At 37.1% G+C, this 19,235-nt stretch overlaps 1 non-coding gene across 1 annotated transcript; it reads right to left on the reverse strand.

The window, feature by feature from the left end:
• Window positions 1–13,526: 13,526 nt before the first annotated feature.
• Window positions 13,527–13,633, reverse strand: LOC120255119. Its single transcript, XR_005534909.1, has one exon. It is a non-coding gene; the product is annotated as a small nucleolar RNA R71 (small nucleolar RNA).
• Between the last annotated feature and the right edge of the window lie 5,602 nt (window positions 13,634–19,235).

A 19,235-nucleotide genomic window follows, 5' to 3' on the forward strand; every position in this document is an offset into this window, starting at 1 on the left:
ATATATAATTGATTGAGTATTAAATTAAAATTTTAAAATATCAGTTTAGTGTAACGAATAATTATTATATTATAATCAACAAGTTTTAAAAAAATTTAAAGTTTAAACATAGTATGAGACTATGAGGTCTCCAATAAACATTAAATTAAAAATTTTAAATATCAATTTTTTTATAATAATTTATTATTATAATTACATTGATAAGGTTTTAGAAATGTTAAGGTTTAAACATTGAGGCCTTTAATAGGTATTAATAAAAATTTTAGAAACCAACTTATTATAGTTACAATGATAAGGTTTTAAAAAAAAAAAAAAATCTTTTGTCTCAAGGATAGAAGCTAGTATGAGGATCTTAAAATTGGGGGCTTAAAGCATTTGCTTCACTCGTTTTACCCTTGAGCCATCCTTGACTTTAGTTTATTGAGATTATTGATTTTCAAAATTGTTAATGTGTTGAGATTTTTTGTTTAATGTAGGTTATTCAATATGAATAAGTTTTTTACTAAAAGACCAAGAAGCACTGAGTCAAGTGTTAAAGATGATAACATGACCACATCTTCAAGTCCGAAATGACCAAGAGTTGATTTGATCCAAATAATTTAATTGTGGATCTTGGACTTCGAATGTCGATTGAGAAATATGATGGCAACATTAGAGATGAGATGAGACAATCTTATGTAGCAAAAGGGCCATGTCAACTGAGGACTCACAACTTTCTTAAAAAAAAAAATATGGGAATCAGTATTGATGTCTCAATCCTTCTGTCACGCCCCGAACCCAGCTCACTTGACCCAGTGCGCAGACAAACGGCCGTAGATCTACAGGGCGAAAGCCCCATAAGCCTGCAAGGCCTCAAAATTTGATTCAAAGCAGATAACTTATAACAAACCAACTTAGTTACTGGGTTATAGACTTTATAGAGTACTTAATAGGGGATGCAAAAAGTCTAAAATACAAAATACAAGGACACAGGGACAGATAATGGCAAGAATTCAAATTTTATAATAGGACAAGCAACATCTATAGACAGTCTTTCAACATCCACACAGGTCTACCACTTGTGATCTGAAAAGGATTTCAAATAAATCTATGAGCTCACTAGCCCAATAAGTAATCCAGAAATTGGTTTAAAATAACAGAGTTTATAAACCTTGATTTCAAATATTAAAAATAATTTCAAAGCTTAAACATAGCTAAATAATACAAAATAAATAATTCAACGGAGGTATGGTTCTCAAGTAGTACCAACATTCAAGAATACGGCAATCAAAAGAATACCATATTTCAAAGCTGTAAATCATAAATATAGAAAGTCTTCTAATTATAAGCATGCGTCTTCAAACCATAGTTAGACTAAACCATAAACTTTAAAAGTGAGTTTTCAAGTATATCGGATTTTTCAGAATAATACAAATCTCCGAAATCATAATTTAACAAAATACAGATGACACGCGCTCTCATTGCATGTGAACCACAAGTGCAAAGGTATCGAAGTAAGAATTACCCTGGTGAGTGGGTAGGCGAATCCACAGAGAACGGGAGTATTAGTATTAACTAATGCTCAGTTATCTAGTCAGAATCAATGAATGTGATGAATTGAACTAATCACGAGAGAAGTTAATAAGCAAGCAAATAGGCAAGGAATAAAGTAAAGGAGTTCTCAATTAATTAAGATGGGGGTACTCAGGCAATGCTCCCCCTAGGATCTAACATGAAGCTTAAGATTCGCTAAATGCCTCTAAACTGAGTTTAAATGAGTCGAGATAATCCAAGAACAACCGGTTCTCATCTCCAAGCAATCGGTACTAGTCCCCTACAAGGTCCCGGTGGAGAAATCGCTCAATCTCAACACCTCACACCCCATATGACCGCAATAAGCTCTAGGGATACCTAGGAGTGAAACTGATTCCTAAAAATAGATCCAACCCTAATTCCCAGCGAAGGATCCCTAAGTCCCTACAAGGTTCCGGCGGAGAAATCTATCAATCTCACGCCTCACACCAAATATGGTTGCAAAGATTCTAGGGAATATGGAGATAGGAAACACTCAATCGGAAGGGAAAGGGGACACTCCACTATCTCATGACTCACTCTCTTAACCCCCTTTAACCTTGGTGTTCTAACTTTAATGGAGACCTCTCACTTCAAAGTAACAAATCAAGCAATGTAGATTAATCACAAAGATCAATAACACATGCAAGTAATGAAATCACAAGGTTAAAACTCAAATAAACTCGGATTAACTAGAAACATAAAGCAAATCAATATAAAGAATAGATCCTAGGGTTCACATGCCCAATTACCCGCTAGGATTTAGCCCTCTATGGGGCAAGTTACAAGACAATGATTAATACAATGAAAAGCAATGAAAAACATGAAAGAAAACCCCCTTGAATTCGTGATGAATGGCCTTGATGGATCGCCCACCATCTTAAAGAATCCTCCTCCGAAGCTAGGTCGCCAGTGGCTTCCTCTTTTCTATGGCAGAGAGAAGATTGATCAAAGTTGGTGATGGACTTCCCCTAATATTGCCAAAGACCTCCTTCCAAACCCTAGTTGCCTTGTCTTCATAGTGCTCCCCAAAAGCTCCGCAAAATGTCCCCCAAAAATAGGGCAAACAGCGTATTTATAGCTTAGATTTGCGTCTATCACATGCCCTCACTCTCCCGTGTAACAGTAACTTTGCTACAGTACTGCTATAGTAAAAAATGTTGCAGTGCTTTACTACAGTGATTTTCGCAAACGCGATTCAAACATTCTCCTCTTGAGGCCACATAATAGGGCGCACAATCATGTGGTAGGCTATAAAACTTTTTCTTCATCGACGCGTCTTTGAAATTTCTTGCAATCTTCACAAAGAGAAGGAACGTGAAGATGTGACTGCCTTTGTGCCCTTCTAACTGGTGAATTAACTTAAATCTCCTTAAAAGTTGGCACACATCTCCCCATTCACGAACTCCTCTTGTGTCTTCGTCTTTAAATTGCATAAGAACTCTCAACATTGTGCCTTAATAGTCTATCTTTGCTTCCTTTCGAATTTTCAATGTATTCACAACCAACATGTATAAAAGAACACCCAATACACGATATAAGACATAAACCATATATAAAATGATACTCAATGCATGTAAAACACGTATAAAAACATGTTTACTCAAGCACTTATCAACAGAGTATGATATTCTAATAAAATAATATTTTTAAATATGCCATTTACCAAAAATTTAAAACCAGAAATGCGATATCAGAACTACAGAAACTTCAAGACAGACAAAAAGTTTGTCTTTGCAGAAAATCAGAATCAAAAGGACAAAACAAAAAATAATTAACAGATTCCACCGTATGTCTCCAAATTCGCTATAGATGCTAGAGGTCATTTGTTTACTCTCGGTGACTAGAGTCAGAATAACAGAGATCATTTATTTACCCTCGGTGACCCGAGACTGAATATTAGATGGCCATTGATTATTTCACCCAATGGACACGGTGCGAAACTACAGTCTTATTTTTCAGAATTTTTTGTCGAAGAGGTCAGGGTTTAACACCCACTGACAGGGTTGCATATCGCTCATTTGGAGACCAAAATATTCAGACAGATTTCAAAGCCATGAATACAGATATTCACAAGTATCTTTTAAAAATTCATGTAATAATATAAGGTAAATAAATAAATGAATAATAAATAATTAAATAATTAATTAAATGCAAAATAATTCACCAACTTTTCCAAACCTTAGCCCGGTTTCCATTTTGAAGAAATAGTAACAACAATTCACAATTATTTTGCCAAAAACAAATTCATGTAATAACAAAAAGTAATAAAATAATTAAAATAAATAAATAAATAAATACACAAAGATTCCCAAACTTCCAATTTTTGACGGATTCCCACATTAAGAGATAAGAAATAGCAAGCTTCCACTAAAACAACCATCTCATGAAAAATAATAATGATAAAATAAAAATAATTAAATAAATACCCAGAATATACCAACTCTTTGAATCTGCTAGAGTAACTAAGATGGTATTTCAAAATCATCATGTTGCATGATTGGATGGTTGGAAAATATTATTATACAACTTTGGTTGGTAAGGGAAAATAAACAAATATAAATATTGGCAAGGTAAAAGCCATGGTTCTAACTAAGTCTAAGAGTTATTTAACTAAAACATAAATAATAAAATGTGATGACATTTCCAAAATAAATTTCAAGGAATAATCAAATAAATTTCCAAAATATTTAAATAAAATAAATTGATAACAATAAAATTTTAAATACAAGAGTTCAAGAGATTACTTCCTTGATGATCTTCTAAATCCAAAAGAAATCCAAGATTATTGCTTAAGGTGGTCCTATAATCAATCGGAAGAACCAACCAAATGGTAAGAATACTTAAGCATGGAGAGTTCATGTATAGGCTATAGATGAGCTAGCCTAAATACCAACCCTACAAAATAAAGCAAGACCTTTTCTAACACCAATATATTCAGAACTTATAACTTTAAGGGGGCAACAAGGGAAAGCCTCACTAATTATACTTACTTGCACACAACCCAAACTCTAAATAGAGTAGTTTAAATATGTCAAAGCAATTTAAATAGCATCTTAGAAGAATAAACTCAAAGGTTGCTAGTTATTTTTCCATGTAGCTAAAAGTATGATTTTTTGAAAGGCATGCACAAAGAGCCAAAAATAGTAAAGCTAAACACACATGCTATAAATGTATATGCATTCACTAGGCATGCAAAAGCTTGGGTTTCATGCATAAAAGGATATACAAGTAGATGGTTCCATGAGTGTATATATATATATATATATATATATATATATATTCATCCTTGGATGCCATGAACTAGAGATATTCAAGAGGAACAAGAGTGCTCTACAACCTATAAGTAGAAGTGGTTTCAAGAGTGCGCTACAACCAAATGGTAAGAATACTTAAGCATGGAGAGTTCATGCATAGGCTATAGATGAGCTAGCCTAAATACCAACTCTACAAAATAAAGCAAGACCTTTTCTAACACCAATTCAGAACTTATAACTTTAAGGGGGCAACAAGGAAAAGCCTCACTAATTATACTTACTTGCACACAACCCAAACTCTAAATAGAGTAGTTTAAATATGCCAAAGCAATTTAAATAGCATCTTAGAAGAATAAACTCAAAGGTTGCTAGTTATTTTTCCATGTAGCTAAAAGTATGATTTTTTGAAAGGCATGCACAAAGAGCCGAAAATAGTAAAGCTAAACACACATGCTATAAATGTATATGCATTCACTAGGCATGCAAAAGCTTGGGTTTCATGCATAAAAGGATATACAAGTAGATGGTTCCATGAGTGTATATATATATATATATATATTCATCCTTGGATGCCATGAACTAGAGATATTCAAGAGGAACAAGAGTGCTCTACAACCTATAAGTAGAAGTGGTTTCAAGTATAACTAACTATTTAGCCTCTTGCATGTGTATATAAGCATACATATAGCTTCCTGCACAATAAATAGCCATGGTCTCATGCATGCATATATATATATATATATATATATATAGTTCCATGAAAGGATAAGCCAAAAACAAATCAAAAGGGTGAAGCTCTACAAACAAACATCATCATCAAATGCAACCATAGACACATGAGAGTATAAAACACCCACTAAACAAGATACAACTAGACCAAGGTGACATACAAAGGTTTCAAGTTCCATGGAGTAGAAAAAAGATAATAAGCTCTAAGGATCACAAGGTTTGCATGAGTATAAGCACAAGCAACTAGGAGCTTCAAAACATGCATCTCATTAGAAAAAAAAAACTATAACCATGCTAAAGATTTCACATACAACAAGCTTCTCCCAAAACTCTAGCATGAAGCTCTACTACCAACAAGAGGGCAAGAAACCTACCTAGCCTTCTTGGAAGCACCGGCGGCTCGTTGCTCCTCTTCACCTCACCTCCGGATGACAAGGACTCCGGTAGAAACCCAAGCTTCGGTGAAGGACATACTCTTCATCAACCTTCCAAGGAGTCCTAGGTAGAGTGGAAGAATGGAGAGAAAAGATGGAGATGGAAGAAAGGAGGAAGATGATGATCATAGGAGGAGTAAAAGTTCGGCCAAGTGGGAGGCAAAGATGGGATGGTGTCCGGGAATCCCTCCGGAAATTCATCACCTCAGCTAAACAATAAAGGCATAGAGACAAGGAGATGGGATTAAGTGCAAATCAAGAGCTTAGCATCCTAAGCATGCTTTAGTGTTGGGTGGGGCCCACACCATCATGGTTTGATTCTTTTCCATGGTAGGCATATAGTGTGGAGAAGGCTTCTGCATTTGTATGGTGTTATTTGTTTAAACTAGCAACTTATGGAATGCAAAACGGAAAGGTTGTGTTTTCTAAAATGGGGTATAATAATTGGAAGAATACTATTTCTACATTTAGAGATCATGAAGGAAATGTTACTAGTATTCATAATTTTGTAGCCGATAAATTGGAATTGTTCAAGAACCAGTGGAAAAATGTGATACAAAAGATCTCACAACATAGTTCAGAAATGGAAGTTGTTTATCGTGTTAGATTTGACGGCAGTTCTAGATGTTGTGCCATTTTTTTTAAGACAAGGTTTAGCTTTTCGGGGGCACGATGAATCTTCAAGTTCCAAGAACAAAGGTTACTTTTTAGAGTTACTCTATTGGTATGATGCACGTGTTGATAAGATTGCTAAGACATTGAAAGCAAATGCTCCTAGGAATAACCAAATGATTACTCTAAAAATTCAAAAGGACTTGGAGTACTCTTGTGTTGAAAAAGTGAGATCATTCATTATTGAAGACATTGGTGATTGGATTTTCTCACTTATGGTTGATGAAGCTAAAGACATTTCAGTGAAGGAACAAATGGCCGCTGTTTTGATATATGTTGATTCTCGTGGACATGTGATTGAGAGATTTCTTTGCATAGAGCATGTGACAGACACTTTATCCCAAACTTTGAAAGAGAATTTAATGGACTAAAATCACTGGCATTGAAGGATAATCCATATTCAAGGTATGTTCATTGCTTTGCGCATCAACTTTAATTAGTTGTTGTTGGTCTTGTGAAAAAATGCCTATTATCAATGACTTCTTTAGTTATGTGATCAAAATTATTAATTTGTTTGGAGCATCATGTAAAAGGAAAGATGCATTTCTACAAAGCCAACATGAAAATATAGTTACATGTATAGAGAAAGGTGTAATTTCTAACGCAGAGGCCACAATCAAGCGACAAGTCTTGCAAGACCTGGGGGCACACATTGGGGATCTCATTATTATACAATATTTTATCTTCTAATGATGTGGCCAACAATAACGAATGCTCTTTGAAATGTTCGTGATGATGGAACTAACCCTGACCAACAAAGTGTAGGTTTAGGTTTGATTGATCGTATGGAATGATTTGAATTTGTGTTCATATTATTTTTGATGAAAAAGGTGTTGAGTATAACAAATGGCTTGTCACTAGCCATGCAAGAGAAAAATCAAAATATAGTGAATGCTTTAGACATGGTTGAAGATGTCAAGTTTAAGTTGCAATCATTGAGAGATTATGGATGGGATAAATTGTTGGCTGATGTTTTAGATTTTTTGTGTTGAAAGTGATATTGAGATGCCAAATAATATGGAAAATAGTACATTGGTCTACAATCGTCCAAGATGTGAGAAGCAAACTACTACATATTTGCACTATTATCGCATTGAAGTTTTTTTACTTGGTTAGTATTTTCCATATCACTTTCACTTTATTTTGTTATTAAACTTTACATTTTTGTTAATTAATATTTTCTTTATTTATTTGTTATGTTAGGTTCTTGATATGATTATGCAAGATATGAATAGTCATTTTTTCATAATTGACTATTGAATTGCTTTCTTGAATAAGTTTCCTTGATCCAAAACAATCATTTTCAAGATTTGATTCTATTAAATTAGTTCATATTGCTGAGCTTTATCCTGAAGATTTCTCAGAATTGTATCGAATAGCATTAGTAAATCAATTAGAGATGTACATATATGACATGAGAAAATATGTTGATTTTTCTTCACTAGGAAGTATTGGAGAACTTGCTATAAAGTTGGTTAAAACAGAAAAATATCTCAAATATCCTCTAGTTTATCAATTGATTGAGTTGGCGTTGGTCCTACCTGTTTCAATTGCTTCAGTTAAAAGAGTTTTTTCAACAATGAATATCATCAAGACAGATTTGTGTAACAAAATGGAGGATGATTTCTTGATTGATAGCTTGGTTTGCTATATTGAGAAAGATAATTTAATGAAATTGACAATGAAGATATTTGACAGTATTTTAGGATTCAATTGCCACCTCTTGATCATAGCAGTAACAAGAGTAACTCAAGTGTCGGCATGTAGATTGTATTTGTATTTGTATTTTTCATTGTTATTTCACTTACTATGTATTGTCTTTGAACTTTGTCCATATATTAATTATTGATATTAAATATCGACTTAGTTTGCATTGTCCTTTAAATTTGTCCATGCATTTTGTAATTAATATCAAACATTGACTTTCATTTAAATCCCGGGCTTGATCAAATTCCTAGGTCTGCCACTGATCTCAATCATGCTTATCCTTTGAGTATATTATTTGTTAGCCACTCAACATCTAAATATCACAACCGGTTTAATGACTTTTTTTTTTTTTTATGAAACTTACCTTTCAATCTAAAAGGTAGATCACATAAAAATCTAGAGGTTTCCCTCTATTTTAATTATTATGTTTTAATTATATTTGTCATGTGTTCTATATGTTCCCCATCATCTTAGATGATAGTGCTTAGATACAAAAAATTTCTACTTCTCCTGATCTCAATATTACCAATCCTACTCCGTCCCTCATTTCTATTTATCTTATAATTAAAATTGCATCTTATATATTCCATCTTTACGCTATTTAACTTAAAGTTCTTAGTTTCTAAAGTATTTCTCCACATTTCTAACTTTAAGTTGGCATCTTCATGCTTTCATCAACTAAAATTACATCATCAATAAAAAGAAATTACCAATGGATTAGATCTCAAACATGCTTTATCAGCTTGTCCAAAACTAAAGCAAATAAATAAAGACTTAATTGTTAGCCTTGATATAGGCCTATAGTAATAGAAACTTTCTGTTCTTCTGCTTATAATTTTAATGCTAGTAGCAAAGTTATGACACATATATTTTGTTTGGTCTAATCTTAAAAAAAAAAAAACCCACCAAAGGACCTCCCTAGGTACCCTATTGTTTGTCTTTTCTAGGTAAATAAATATTATGTATAAATTTTCTTTCCTATCCCTATGCTTCTCCATCAAGTGTCTTAAAATACAAATAACTTATATTTTCGACTTTTCAAGCATAAAATCATATTAATTTAATTTTCAAGTCTCTCTTGTTGTTTAATAAGTCTCTCAAAGTTTCATAGTATGACTCATTGCAACAATAGATGTTACCTTTATTCTTATAGAATTGAAATACTTTTTTTGCACTCATTTGGTATTTTCCCAGGTTGTATTATCCTATTAAAAGGTCTAGTCAACCATAATATCTCTCACATCCTAAAAGGCTTCCGTAGTTTTATTTGGATACCATCAAGATCTACACATTTCCCTACTTTCATCTTTTTAAGGTATCCTTAATTGTGGTGGTTGTAATCTAGCATTGAATAGATTAGGGGATAAAAATATTTGTACATTCATAATATTAAGTACATTAGTGAGAATATAAACTAAAATTTCTCTAGTTTTAGTCTCAATTTCTATCATATTTAATTTTGTCCCTATCCTTCGTATTTACTAACCTCTAATGATATATTACCCTCATGATTCTCATTAAACAACTTATAAAAATATTCTCTTTATCTCTCCTTAATCTCATCATACTTAACTAGTATTTTATTGTCTTTATCTTATACATATTTAACACTCACTAAATCTTTAATTTTCCTTTCTCTAGCCTTAGTTAACATATAAATAGATTTCTCTCCCTTCATTGAACTTAATCTACCATAAAATATATTATAAACCTTATATTTAGCTTCGATGATGACCCTTTTAGAGTCTTTATTAGCTAATCAATACATTTTAAAGTTTTCCTCACTTCTATTCCTTTGTCAAGTCTTAAAGCAATCCTTCTTAGTATTAATTATCTTCTATGCATCCTCACACCACCACCAACTCTTTCTATTTTTTACCACCGGCATTAGTTAATCCTCGTTTAGACACTCCAAGTACTTTCCTAGCTACTTTTCTAATGCAATCACCCACTGCATTCCACATGCCATTTGAATCCAATTTTAAGCTCCAAAATGTGCTTTCTTGTACTTTTGATAAGTTTTTGAATAAACATGTTTTCATACCATAAATTGATTCACTTCGCTTGTCTTTTTGTGTAATTTGATTATTTTTTGTACTTAAGTTATTATTATTATTTTTATTTAGGTCACAAACTATATGCTTTAAGAAGAAAAAGCGACCTTAGGGTAATTTTGAGCCTGATAAGTGCTTGTGTATTAATAAGACGAAGTATTCTTTTCTTACATTGAGAATTACTTTTCTCAGATTTTATCGCTTATACATGTGTATTTGTGTTCTTTTGTGCATATAGGGTTATGGAGACAATAGTGGAAGAAAGGAGCCAAAAGTAGATCGTGAATGCACTTTGTTGATAGAATCTTGGAGTGAACAAACACGAAGACACAAATTGTGCTCAAAGACATGTGATTGTGTGCCAACCTCCATCGTGCTCAAGCAAATACATGGTTCAGAGGGGCACAAAGGCAGTCATATTCGCGTATTTCGACTTGTGCAACACTAGCAAGACCTTCATCAATGTGACGTTTATTGAAGATGCAACTCGATCTACCACATGGATGTGTGCCGTTCATGTGGCCTCGATGAAAAGTGTGGATTTAAAAATATTTTGGCAGAGTACTGTAGCGGTTTATTGCAGCAAATCAAAGTGGCAAATTACTGTAGTAGTTACTATTCATAGACCGCAGAAGCCAATCAAAGTGGCCCAATTTAAGTCGCAATTTTAGCCATTTTAAGGAATCTTTTGCCCATTATTTTCTCATCTTTGGAGACACTCGTGGCTAGGGTTCGGGGAGGCTTTGGCAAGGCTTTTGGAGTGGTTCTACGGTCTTCAACACCGAGTTCCTTCGGAAGATAGTTATTGGGGGAGCTTTCATCGGCATCAATTCGGCGAGGTGTGCCCTAGGCTTGACGAGGGAACCTTCGGAGAAGACGAGGCTACTCCACAAGACCTTCAATATGGACTACAAGGGGGTTTTACATATGGATTGCATGTTTTTACTTTCGATTTCATTATTGATTGTATCTTGCTCCATGGAGAGCTAAACCCCTAGTGGGTTCTTGCACTTGTAAACCCTAGAATGATTTTGTTTCGTTGACTTTTTATTATGTTTTCTTTAATTGATGTTCTAATTTGGTTCCAATCTTGAATGCTTGTTAAAGTGATTTTCCCTTATGCCTTGCTTGTTTGGAGGTTTTGCATGGTTTTGTAAAGTATGGTTTTACATAAAACCTTGCTTGGATCCAAGGTTTTTTACATGGTATAGTTTATGGCGGTAAAATGGAACCTCCATTTTACCCCCACTTCTCAACCCTCCAAATTGGGGGGTTGGAAGGGTTTTATATTTTCACCTGACTAAAATGCCCTTTTACACTTTTAACAATTACATACATGCCTTATATTTTAACTCACTCCAAGCTAAGAATTTTGTTTCACTTGACTAAAGTTTTACCATTTATGGTTATAACTTAATTACAATAAATAAAAATATATTATTCAAAAGTTATATTTGATATGTATATATTTTAATATTCAAAGGGCTTTTTCATAATTTTAATATATAACTTTACTTTACCTTACCTTCAAACCAAGCACAACATGGTTCAAAAACCTTCATTTACTCTACCTTTGCCCCAAGCAAAGTATGGTTTACAACCTTATTTACCATACTTTACCATACCATACCATACCATACTTTATAAAACCTTTCCAAACCTCTAAACAAGCAAAGCATTAGAGTGACACTAGGGTTGAGAATCCATCTTAGTAATCCTTGTGGATGAGTGACACACCATGAGGGTTAGACAAAGCTAGATTGGAGAGGGTTGAGAGGGTAAATCGAGAGGTAGCAAAATGTTCCCTTTCTCTTCCGGTGTGACTTATCCTACCTCCGTGTTCCAAGAGTTCTTTGCGGTCACAATAGAGTGAAGTTCTAAGAGAGGAACTCCGTTGGGGCTTAGTTGCTCAAGCGACAGAGTGAAGCGTTGCAGTAATCCTTAGTGCTGGACCTTAATTGAGACTAAGGGTCTTTCGTCTGTACCAAAGGGTTAGATCTAGATTAGGGAATAGGGTTTATCACTTGGAGTCCCTGGAGCTTTAAGCAACCTTGCACAGTGTGAGGTGTTGAGATTGAGCAATTTCTCCACTGGGGCATAGTGTAGGGTTAGTCACGGTTGACCTTAGGTTTGGGACCGTGTGTTTAAAGATTTCCACGACTCATTAGACATCAGTTGGAGACATAATGATTAGTCTTGCACTTAAAGCAATAGTCCTAGGGTAAGAAATGTCTGGGTGCCCCATTTTCTATTGATTGCATTTCCTCTCATTTTATTACGTCTCTCTTTCTCGTTTTTTTTATTTTTTTTTTCACATTGATATTGTTCATACCACCTTGGAATCATCGTCATCCTAGTTAAATAGCAATTCTAGTGTTTCTGATCACTATTTTCTGTGGATACGACTACCCACTCACTAGGGTAATTATTAATTTGACAATCTGTGCACTTACGGTATACACGCAAGGGGTGTGTCAAGTTTTTGGCTCCGTTGCAGGGGAATAGGCGTTTTGGAAACACTTTGCACTTTGCTATTTTAGCTATTCATCACTTGTTCTATTTCACAATTTCTTATTCCTCCATCGTTTTGATTTGCCTTTAATTCTTTGGTTGCAGCTCCAGGTTATGACCCGAGGAAACTCTTCGACATTGGTTGAAGGAAATCCGGACAATGAGTGAAGAATTCATAGAAGGGGAAAAGAATCTGTGCAAGAATAGTCTAATCAAGCTGAGATAGAAGGTGAAGGGTCTGATGACATGGCAGAATAGAATGAGCAGCAGAGGACACTCTCAGATTATGCCAGACCCGCAGTTTTTAGCACATAGTCTAGTATATATTGTGCGGCCACCGATTACGGCTTAGACTTTTGAGCTCAAGCCAGGTTTCATCCAGATGTTACAGCAGTCAGCACAGTTTGATGTTTGGCCAATGAGGATCTAAACAATCACATTGAGAACTTCTTGGTGTTACGGATGATGCTATTAAGTTGAGGGACTTCCCATTTTCCTTAAAAGGGAGAGCGAAGCAATGGCTACATTGATTACCTAGAGCATCGATCACTACATTGGAGGAGATGGTAGAAGCTTTTCTTGCCCGATATTTCCCTCCCAGAAAATCTGCAAAGCTTAGGAATGAAATATCCTCTTTTGTACAAACAAAATTGGAGTCTCTATTTGAGACATGGGATAGATTCAAGGAGCTCCTGCTAAAATGTCCTCAATATGGGCTCCCCGAGTGGATTATTATTCAGATTTTCCATAGTGGGTTGAACCCAAGCACAAAGAAGTTACTTGATGCTGCCGCAGGAGATACCTTAGGAAGCAAGACCCCTGAAGAAGCATGACATCTCATTGAAGAAATGGCTATGAACAGTTATCAATGGAATACAAGGGACAGAAAGAAGGTAGCCGGACTTTATAAGATTGATGCAGTTACCTCATTGTTGGCCCAAGTTGAGTCATTGAGCAAGAAGTTAGACACTCTAACTTCTCCTAGAGTGGGGGCTATGACGAGTTGCACTAGGGTGTGGAGGAGGACATACTCCATCTGATTGCCCTATTTCTATTGGTGCTACATCCTCAATAGAACAAGTGGATTTTGTGGGTAATGCAATGAGAGGCCAAGGGAATCCATATAGCCACGCCTACAATCCGGGGTGGAAGAGCCACCCGAACCTTTCTTGGAGTAATCAAGGGCAACAGAAGAATATGGCACCACCGGGTTTCCAACAACAACAATAAGCCCCGAACATGGAGAATCGAGTTTCAGGGTTACAAAACCGGATGATTGACCTAGAGAAGGCCTTGATCAAGTTCATTCAATCATCGGATACAAGATTTCAATCAGTTGAGGCCGCACTTCGCAACCACACCGCATCATTGCACAACTTGGAGAACCAAGTGGGCCAAATTGCGATGTCACTCTTGAAAAGACCTTAATGGAGTTTGCCTAGCAACACTGAAACCAACCCAAGAGAACATGTGAAGGCGATCACTTTGAGAAGTGGTCATGAAGTTGAGGATAGGCTCCCGAGTGACATGACCAATGTTGAATCACCCGAGGTTATGGAGGTTGAGGAAATAGTAAAAGAGAAGGGGTGGTACAACCACCGTACAAGCTAAGAATCCCTTACCCTTCAAGATTGAAGAACGACCAAAATGATGAGCAATACAAGAAGTTCTTAGGTTTATTCAAGTAGTTGTACATCAATATCCCATTTGCCGAGGCGTTGTCTCAAATGCCTTGCTATGCAAAGTTTTTGAAGGACCTCTTGACCAACAAGAGGAATTTGGAGGAGAGTGCATCTGTGATTCTAGATGCTTCATTTTTAACGGTGTTGGAAAAGAATATAACGAACAAGTAGAAAGACCCCGGAAGCTTTATCAGTCCATGCAACATTTGCAATTTGGGTGAAGAAAAGGCATTGGCGGATTCAAGGGCTAGCATCAACGTTATGCCTTACACATTCTTCTAGAAGCTAGGCTTGGGAGAGCCTAGGCCCACTCGGATGACACTTCAATGGTGGACCGAACGGTTAGGTATCCGAGGGGCATCATTGAAGACGTACTTGTGAAAGTTGACAAGTACATATTTCTTGTTGATTTTGTAGTGTTAGATGTTGATGAGGATGTCGATGTTCTGCTGATACTTGGAAGGCCGTTCTTACGCACTTCCAAGGCTCTTATTGACATGGACGGCGGGGAGTTGACTTTATGAGTTGGTGATGACAAGTTGACATATCGCCTTGCCGAAGCCATGAGACATTCTCTTGATTTTGATGATACTTCGTATTTTCTTGACACTACTGATGAGCTAATATATGAATATGTGTAGGAAATGATGTGTCTGGACCGGTAAAGAATGAAGAAGTTATGACGCTTGGTCTAGAGGACAAGATGCAGCCTACCCCAGGGATCATGAAGAGGATGATCCACAAGATGAAGCGAGCAAGGAGACACTACAAGAAGCGCCCAAGGCTAATGGGGATGTGCAAGAACGGATTAAGGGTGACGAACCCTTGTGTGGTAACAAGCTCGATAACTCCCTCTCTACCTTCAAAATATTATGTTCATCATTCTTTCAGTTTGTAGGTAAGAGGGAAACCTTCATCTATGAGTCCTCGTGAGGTAAGGTCAAGTACGTCAAGCTTAGTGACGTTAAACAAGTGCTTCTTGAGAGGCAACCCAAGTCTTTACTATTTTTTAGGTTTTAGTTTAGTGTTTGCATGAATAAGACTTGAGTGTTGGTGTCTTGATTTTTATATGCTATTGCTGTGTTTTTCTCGTGGATCATTGGTGTTTTCGTGGGCTTAATTGTGATTGATGAAGTTTATTGGTCATTTGAGCGTGTTTTCCATGATTTTCTGGTCAGTTGTTCATAGTATAAGCAAGCTCTGTATGTGTATATTTGTATAAGTGTGTAGAAATTTTCTACAGAGTCTGTGATTTTTTTCTAAGTCATCTAGAGAAGACACACGGCCGTGTAAAATTTCTATATGGGCCTGCGTTTTCATTCAGAGCTCATCCCGAGAGGACACAGGGCATGTGTCTGCCCCTGTGAACGACCTTGTGACGGTCACGCGCGCGCGCGCGCGGGGGGGGAGGGGGTTCCATACGGGCGTGTGTTTCTCTATAGAGTCTCAGACTTCATTCCGAGAAAACACAGGGGTGTGTGGATGACCCTGTGAATTACACACGGCCGAGGGTAATTTCCACACGCCTGTGTGAATCTCTACAGAGAGTTCTCCTCCATCCCGAAAAGACACAGGGGCGTGTGAGTGCCCCTATAGGTCAGGCACACGGGCATGGGAAATTTTCATACACCATGGGGATGCGTTTAGAGAAAGCCAGAGGCCATCCTGACAACACACAGGGGTGTGTGTCTGCCCCTGTGAGCCCTCCTGTGGAGTCATACGGGCGTGGGTAATTTTCACACGCCCGTTTGGTTGTGTAGATTGTGAAGAGGCGTGACTTTTCTTTATAAATCACTCACTCCCCTTCATTATTTTAACTCCCAAACACTCAATCGACACCTCTCCTCACTCTCTCAACCCTTCACTGTCAATTTATAGAGATTTAGGGGGTGTTTTCTTGTTGCATTCAAGGTTTTAGAGGTTCATCTCGTCGGTAAGCCCTGTCTCCCTTTTTCTTCACCAAATCTTGATTTATTTCGGTTAAATTGGTGTTTGCTGCTTAGTTTTCATAATTAATTGGTTGGTGCATGCATGAGAGTGATTTTAAAGTGAAATTTTTATGTATTTTTCTGATTTTTACATGGTGACCGTGCGACTTTCACGCCCTGTGGATTCACATGGGCATGTGGAATTCCCACGCGACCGTGAGGATTTCTGCAATATTATTCTGTGAGTGTATTTGATCAATTTTCTTTTCAATTCTTACAGATATGGCCCCAAGATGAAAAAACAAGCCAGCAAGCATCCCAGAGAGCATTCCCCTGAGCTGGATCACATGGAGTTCGCTATTCTCGAGCACCAGGGTCGGTTTGAGTGAATTTCGAAGCTCAAGTTTAGTCTGACACGATTCCCGGACTTGAGTGGCTTAGGAAGGTTTAGTTATCCAATGATATAGTAGATGGGGTTAAGGAGCTCCTCACCGTAGGCAGTTGGCGCATATCATTGTCCATTCATGATCCTGCCATTCGTATGCTGAGATTAGAGGTGTTAGCGTCTTTCGAGTTTGACCGCTCGTACTCCAGCTTTGATAGCATTGACGGCATACAGTTCAGAGCCTTTGGACAGTATCACAATATGAGCATCACTCAGTTTTCAGTCCGCTTGGGTCTGTATGATGAGGCGTTCATCAGTACAGAGGAGTATGAGTAGTTACCGACTGATTACCCCGACAGTATGACACCGCAACGTGCTTACAACGTGTTGTGTGGCCAGGGTCAGTATGAGGCGGGGCTTTCGAAGGCCACGTGTCTCTCTCGGCCGAGCTATAGATATATTTATTCCGTTCTGAGCATATCAGTGAATGGTCGTGATGACAGCACCGGTCTACCTAGCTAACATGAGCTGTTATATTTATATTATATGGTACGGAGCACACCGATCCACTTTGGACACATCTTGGCAGAGTACTTACTGAATTAGGGACAGTATGCAGGATCAGTATCCTCTTCTCCGGCGCTTACATCACTAAACTCATCATTGGGATGGGTTTGTCAGACGCGATCAGAGGGGCCGAGAAGATGATTGTACTTGCTTCCCTAGGCATAAAGATGATGAGATTGATGGGGATGGTGCACAGGTATCGAGCGGCAGTGTATATACAGGTTACACCTGCTCCAGAGATAGATGAGGGAGGAGGTGACGTTACTAAGGGGTCTCAGGGTGTTCCCGAGCTACAGGAGGAGAAGATGGAGATAGAGGCACCACCTATAGCATAGGAGCCACCACCAGTTCGGATTTTCTCTCTGACTCGAGCCCATGATCATTTTGAGAGGCTCGAGAGTGCTGTGGGTGTGTTATAGGCAGACTTGGCTGAGGTTCGCGCGACACAAGCCGCGAACCACATGGAGGTTATGGTGCGTCTCGACATTCAACAACAGCTACTAAAGCGAGACGCGACTTCTCGGTTCATGATGAGACCTCGTACCCCTCAGGCATCACCAGTTCCAGCAGCACCGACTAATCCACCAGCATCAGTATCTTCTCCAGCTATGCAGCAGAGAAGACAGTAGCAGACATTAACGCTTGAGGCATCTCTACTTTAATTTCTTCATTTGTTTTCGTATTTTTATTTTTGTATTTATGTTGGACTTGTATCACTCAGAAAGGATCCTTCTTCTAAGTTTATCTTTTATTTTCGTTGTCTCGAGTTGTATTTCATTTTCATATTTTTATAGACTCGAGTTTTATTTTGTTTTGTTTTTGTTGAGTTTTACTGAACCCCCTTTTGTATACATGTAGATGGTCTTGTGAGTATGGAAATTAAGGAATAGTCATAGACACGGTCATTATGATTTTCACATGGCCCTGTTTGCTCCACAATCCATTGGAACTCAACTCTCAAAGAACATAGCTCTATCAAACGTACCATTAGGAGTTTAGGGGACTATTGTTTCAGTTTCCCACCTCCACATATGTTTTTTTATTGTTTTATATTTTATTGTGCTTGCATGTGTACATTGAGGGCAATGTACATCTTAAGTGTTGTTGGGGGGAGGGGGGAGTTCACATTACACATGTTCTATACTTATGCGTTGATTGTGCATGCTCATGTAGCCAATGGCGGTTTACTTTAGTTGCAATGGTTGTATTCTTAAGTTTAAGAGACTTTTTAACATCGAATGTTCTCATGCTCTAGTTTCTACTTGAATTTTTAGGAATTTTTTGCCAATTGACACTTGTTGCACTACTCGCTCATTAAACCTTGTGGAAACTCATGTTCGATGTTTAAGGGACTAGTTTAGTTATTTCTTATTTTAATTTCTTCAAATAAAAAAATGGTTAAATGAAAAGAAAAAGTTAGGTTTGTTTTGTTTGTGCAGTGGCAGTGGAAAAAGCTACCACCTATGAAATATGGAGCTACTCTCATAAGTTAGATACTAGTTATGCCCTAATGAGAGAAAGAGCTATCTCATGGGATGAGTAAAAGCTACCATCTTGGTAGAAGAGGTACCACCTCGAAAGTGTGAAAGCTACCTTTGTAGCCGCTTAAGCAAGGGCTACCTTAGAGCATGTGTGAAGCTACTATCTTCTCCTTTCTTTTTATACATAAATAAGTCCCTTGTACTTAGAACTTTGAGGAGTACACGTTGGGTTGACTTGACTGAGTTTACACACACTTACACGATATTGGGTTTGTTA

Source organism: Dioscorea cayenensis, unplaced genomic scaffold (assembly GCF_009730915.1).
Source record: "Dioscorea cayenensis subsp. rotundata cultivar TDr96_F1 unplaced genomic scaffold, TDr96_F1_v2_PseudoChromosome.rev07_lg8_w22 25.fasta BLBR01000847.1, whole genome shotgun sequence".
NCBI lineage: Eukaryota > Viridiplantae > Streptophyta > Magnoliopsida > Dioscoreales > Dioscoreaceae > Dioscorea > Dioscorea cayenensis.